This window comes from Ursus maritimus, unplaced genomic scaffold (genome assembly GCF_017311325.1).
Source record: "Ursus maritimus isolate PB19 unplaced genomic scaffold, ASM1731132v1 scaffold_2, whole genome shotgun sequence".
Taxonomy (NCBI): domain Eukaryota; kingdom Metazoa; phylum Chordata; class Mammalia; order Carnivora; family Ursidae; genus Ursus; species Ursus maritimus.
Window position 1 is genome coordinate 41,391,614 of NW_024424452.1, and position 6,000 is coordinate 41,397,613.

The 6,000-nt window shown below is 63.0% G+C and overlaps 1 protein-coding gene across 2 annotated transcripts in view; it reads right to left on the reverse strand.

Moving 5' to 3' along the window:
* MEF2D (myocyte enhancer factor 2D) overlaps positions 1-6,000 on the reverse strand; it is a 55,972-nt gene that overhangs the window by 33,148 nt on the left and 16,824 nt on the right. The gene's annotated exons all lie outside the window — the stretch shown is intronic.

Consider the following 6,000-nt stretch of genomic DNA (forward strand, 5'->3'; position numbering starts at 1 on the left):
CAGCTCTGGAAGCAGATGCCCTCCAGTTCCTGGGGCGCTGGGCCCTGGGCAGGCAGGTGTGGGGGCCGGGGAGGTAGGAGAGGAGCTGAAGACACTTCTGGGCTCCCCAGGAGGGGCGGCCGGCCCCAGCTGCAGCTCCTGGAGGCGGCTCCTGACCGCTCCCCGCATCTCTCCCCACTGGCCCCAGGCCACCCTCACACAGGAACTGAGATAGCATCATTCTGAAACCCGAGAATGGTTTGAATATTGCCAGGTACCAAGAGGTGTTAAATTGGGGGAGGCAGGGGCTTGTTTTTTCTCCCTTGCCCCTCCAGCCTGAGACCCCCTTTAGGGTACATTTTGCATATTGTTTGCACCTCATTTGCATGTAAATACAGCCCACGGGTTCCTATTGGGTCTGGATCCCAGCTTGGACAAATGGCTGTCCACAGGGTCCCTCTGATTTCCCTACCATCTCTGGTTCCCCTCAGCCTCCTCCTTGTCAAGGGTGTTGTCAGGATGAGCCTCTCCAGCCCTGGTCCTCTCGCTTGCCTCCATTTGCCGAGGCTTCTCTGCCACCAGCCTTCCCTAGAAGGTGGGTCGTGCCTGCCTCCCAGGGCTCAGCCCAGCTGCCATCCTCCCTCCCCTCTGCTCTCTGTCCCCACTCCTGCCCCCAGGAGGCCCACCTGCCCAGTTCTGTCCTGCCAGCACTGCCTTGAGTGGGAGAAGCAGAAGCCGCCGGAGCCTTCCAGGGGCTACTTTTGGTGACACAGATGCCGCCAGCCCAAGTGAGTCAAGCTGTGGCCTGAGGTCAGGCGGGCCCCGGGCCACTGGAGCCGGAAAGCCATCCTAGCCGAGCCCCCGTGTCCATGGTATCCTGCTAAGCCCTCCAGGCCTGGGTTCCAGGGCAGACAGCCAGCAAAGTCAAGCTCTGGGAGGGCTTTCATGAGGAGGAGAGGGCCGGAAAGGAGAAGAGGCATGGGGCTGGCCAGGAAAGGTGCACATCTGAGAACACATGCCCAGGCCTCTGGCTCCTGGCAGTGGTGAGGTCATTAGGCAGAGGGCTGATTAAGGAGGTCCAGGTGTTCATTAGGATTTTCCTAATTGAGTAGAGGGAACCGACAGGATGGGCCTTCCTAGCTCGGATAGGGTCAGTACAGGGTCCTCTGTGCCCACCCAGGGCCCAGCCACCCTTCTTCCAAAGTATGGAGTGAGTTCCCATGTTCTTGCGTCGCTGCTCTCGGATGCTGCAGCAACGGAGAGTGGGTAGTGGATAGAAGTGGTTTGAGATTATTGCAGACTCAGCCTCCTCTGTAGGAGGCTTCTGGTTAGATAGGGAGGAAGGACCGCCCAAGGCAGGCATCTCGTCCTCTGGCAGGGTTGGCACAGAGGTAGGGGCATCAGTGGGCAGGGGGCCCAGGATATGTGGAGTTAGGAAAGTCCTTGGGGGCTACACTGGGAGACTGGGGATGGACGGGGCCTGGTCTTTTATCCCCTGACTCCTCTGGCCAGAGGATGCTGGCGGGGTGGGGGTCTCTGTGGCTTCCCTGTCTCCTCAGTCCTGATCCCTCTCGCATCCCAGCTCCCCCAGCATGAAGCGTGGGGGTGGGGTGGTGTAGGAGATCAGCCAGGGAGCCGGTTGCCAGGCTTAGAAGTGCCTTCAAGCAACCCATCCTCTCCATTCCAGTGCTCAGGGCTGCTCCATAGAAGACTTTAGAGTCTCACCCTGTGCACCAGGCAGCCTGAGGATGGGGAGGGCTGAGGCCTGGCCTGGAGAGGCAGGCCTGCTTGGAGGGTCGGTGGTGTCCAAATGTCCAAGTTCAGGGGCAGAGCGAGGGATGCGGTCCTGCAGTGGGACTGACTGGAGTGAGACCACAAGAAGGACTTCTCAGGGGGTTGCAACAGGGAAACGGTCCCTTCTCGGAGCAGACCTTTCCCAAGCTGCTCCTACAGGGGGTGGATGGCGAAGAGGGCGGGTGCGGGTCCTGCCTCGAAAGCTCCCAGCTCCTTGGGAGCCAGGCACGAGTAGAGGCGGAGTTGTAACTAGCGCACGGTGGTGGTGTAGGGCTAAAGGGGAGAGGACAGGGTACCCTGAGAACCAAGGGAACGAGGTCAGACTGCAGGAATGACTTTGCAGGGGGCCACGAGAGCGCAGAGAGAGAGTTCTCTCCCCACTTGAGGAAGAGATAGAACTGGCCCAAGGCCGATAGAGGCCACATCTCAGCAAGAATTTGGTTCTGCACAAAAGGCAGTGAGAGGGAGGTAGGAAACGGGGTAATGGAGGGAAGGTGGATGCTCTGAGCAGGGCAGTGCAGCAGTGATGGCCTTAACTAGTCCCCACCGGCTTTTCAAGGCCGGCCAGAGAATCTCAGTGAAAAAGGCGGTTCTGTAGCCCCTTTTCTCTCGCATGCCCTCTCCACCCTCCCTGGAGCCCAGACCACCATGGCTCTGAAAACACAGCTTTGGGGTTGCCCTGGGAAGCAGGGGGCTGAAATCCTGGGCTGGGGCCTTCCAAGTGGGCCTTTGGCAGAGATGGGGGCCATAGGCAAGGAATGGGGTGGCTGCCGGCCACTGGGCCTGCCTGGGCTGCGTTGGTGTTGTGCCAGGGGTGGGTGAAGGGGGACAGTAGGAGGCTCAGGGCTCACGAGCACCTTTGAGGACAAGGAAGAGAAAGAGGTTCTGGAACCCCGCCTCTGGGAGAGAGGGGGTGGAGGGTCCCTCTAGCTGTGAGGGAGCCGCGTTGTTTCCTGAAGATCTCGGACAGCAGAAAGTCTCTTTCCAGCTGAGCTAGGGAGAGCCTGAGGGACAGTCCCGGTGACGGAAGGGTGGAAAGGGGTACTCTGGCCTTCCCAAGTCCACAGATTCCCGCCTCCCCTCTCCCTGCCCTCCGTGGCCAAGGTGACAGGGCTGAACTTGAGCATCTGTGGTGGTACCTTGGGGGCCATGGTTGAGGGTGGCTGGAAAGGCTCCAGGAAGACTCAGCAGCCCCTGGAAGTGGGGGCTGCGGAGGGGCTTCCAAATGACAGGTGGGGGACAGTGAGAGCCTACTTCCCTGGACTCTGCAGTAGGGTCTCTGCCTAGAGCTCTGTGGAAGAGGGTCCCTGAAGGGGCATGCTGGACTTCTGTGGACAAGGCTCTCCCCTGACCCAGAGTGGCTTCAGAAAGCATGGGCCTCCTGCTCTGCTGCCCCCTCCCCATTCTCCTCCCAGAAGGCTCCAGCTCTGATTCTCCTGGATTCACAGAGCCAAGGGGCCCTGGGGTCGCCGTGTGTCGCCATCCCACCCCGGGTGCTTCCAGTCCCCGAGGGCTCCCCCAGCCTGTGTGGGCACTGCCCACACCGGAGCAGGCATTTCTGGTCAGGCTGGGCTTCCATCCCCACGTGCCCTCCCATCCTGACTCGTACGGTGCAGGGGCTGTTTCCCGTCCTGGCTGCGGAATTGGAGCCCTTCACCCTTGGGCCACGACTGGTTTATAGGCGCGTGAGATGGGGAAGCCCGGCCTGGCTGCCAGCGGCCCCTCGGTGCACGCCCGGCTCTTGCTGCTTGCTCCGCGCTCGAGGTTGGGAAGGGCTACCCGGACGGAAATTGGGTCCTAGACACAGCTGCGGTCGCGGGAGTCGGCAGAGTGTGACTTCCAGGCTGCATCTGCCCCCGTGCCTGTTGTTACAGATCTGGTTGTAGCGGAGCTCTGCCACCCTTCTCTGTTCACCTGCTGTGGCCAGTGGCCGCAAGTAGTTGTCCAGAGCCGAATGGCCTGCAAGGCCCAAAATAGTCATCGACCCTTACAAAAAAGCTTGCAGACTCCGCTCTGCAGGGGTGGTGTTTATTTATTTATTTTAAGCAGCAGGATTGTCTCTTCAAGCAAAACTTTTAGGCGGAGGCCCACTGAGTGAAATGGCTGTGAAGCAGCCCTGGGGGAGGCGAGAGGGGGCTCTGCAGCCCCAGCCCCACTCTGGGCCCCCAGGCTCAAGGCTTCCATGAGGCAGGTGTGAGGACCAGGCTGAGCCTGCTCTATGTTCCTGAGCCAGGGCCGCCAGAGCATGACCATCCTGGCACCAGGTACCCCGCGGTAGCCGCGGCGCGTCCGGCAGGTGCTTCCGCACGGGCGCCAGGACTGGAAGTACCATCCTAGGCCAGAGGGGCAGCTGGTGGACCCAGATGTTCTACCAGGAGGGTCCTGGGGAGAGGAAAGGGTGTGGGGCATTCTTCAGACCCAAACTCCTGGAAGCTGGCTCTGTGTGATCCAGAACCCGAGAGAGGCAGAGTTCGTGGAAAGAGCCTGACCAGAGCCTGGGCCCTGGGTGTGAGTGCCCGCTTGTGCCCGGCTGTGGCATGCCGTTGCCTCAGGGCACCCCCCATTTCTTCATCCTGAGGATGGGTGGACGCCGCCAGCCTCTCCCAGGGGTGCTGTGAGCCTGGCCTGTGTGCCGGTGGTCGCCGGGCTGACCGTCCTCTCGTGACCCTCCTCTCCCAGGACGTTGTGCAGAAGGTGTCCTGCAGACCATGAACTGAGCCCTGGTCCCAGGCCGTCTCATGAGCACAGTGTAAGCCGAGACCCGCCACGCAGCGATCCCCTCCTCCCTAACACTGAGGATCCCCGGAGAAGATGGGGAGGAAAAGATTCAGATCCAGCGAATCACTGATGAGCGGAACCGAGCAGTGAGGAGGTCTTGGAGCCATGTAGACTGGGTGAGGGCAGGAGCTGGCCACTGCCTCCACTTCTTCCTGCCAGTCCAAGAGGGCTTCCTGAGGAGGGGGCCTCTGGAGGCTATTATTTATGGAAGGGGAAGGACTGAGTTGGGAGGAGAGTAACCCCCACCTCCCCACAGCTCTTGGAACCCTGTATCCCAGAGCTCTAAGGCTCTGCTGCTGTAAGCAGGTGGACCTGTGTGTCTCCCCGCCTCCCCCCCACCCCCGGCCCACTTCCCGCCCAGGAGTCATACACAAGCCTCAGGCCGTGCCCGGGCATGCCCTGTTCCCCATGATGAATCCCCCAGCCCCGGGGAGGATCTGGGAAGCTCCCTTCCCGCTTTCCTTCCCTGACCCCTTCACAGCCCCTGGCACGAGAGGTGGATCCTGTCCATCCAGATCCTCTCCCCTTCAGTGAGGCGGCTCCAGGCTGCATCTTGGCCATACGTTGGCAGAGAGGCGCTGGCCTGTTTCCCCCCAGACCAGGATCCAGGCCGGCTTTGACTGAGCCAGACCTGCCCCCCACCACCGCAGGTGACATTCACGAAGCGCAAGTTTGGGCTGATGAAGAAGGGGCGCAGGCTGAGCGTGCTCTGTGACTGCGAGATCGCGCTCATCATCTTCAACCACTCCAACAAGCTGTTCCAGTACGCCAGCACCGACATGGACAAGGTCCTGCTCAAGTACACGGAGTACAACGAGCCGCACGAGAGCCGCACCAACGCCGACATCATCGAGGTGGGCCCGTGCAGCACGCACGCGCTTGTGTGCACCCGGGCCGAGAAGGCGGGCGGGGCTGCCACCCGGCCTGTGTTCTCCCCGGCCCCGTGTCCACCCCGGCCCCCTGCCCACCCCGGCCCCGTGTCCACCCTGGCCCCGTGTCCTCCCCGGCCCCATGTCCTCCCCGGCCCCCTGCCACCCCGGCCCCGTGTCCACCCTGGCCCCGTGTCCTCCCCGACTCCCTGCCCACCCCGGCCCCGTGTCCTCCCCGGCACCCTGCCACCCCAGCCCCGTGTCCTCCCCGGCCCCCTGCCCACCCCGGCCCCATGTCCTCCCCGGCCCCCTGCCACCCCGGCCCCGTGTCCTCCCTGGCCCAGTGTCCACCCCAGCCCCCTGCCCATCCCGGCCCCTGCCCACCCCGCCCCGCGGTCCTCCCCCCGGCCCCCTGCCACCCCGGCCCTGTGTCCTCCCTGGCCCAGTGTCCACCCCAGCCCCCTGCCCATCCCGGCCCCCTGCCCACCCGCCCCGCAGGGTCCCCCGGCCCCCTCCACCGGCGTCCTCCCTCGCCCTCTGCCCACCCCCGCCCCGTGTCCCTCCCCGGCCCAGTGCTGTC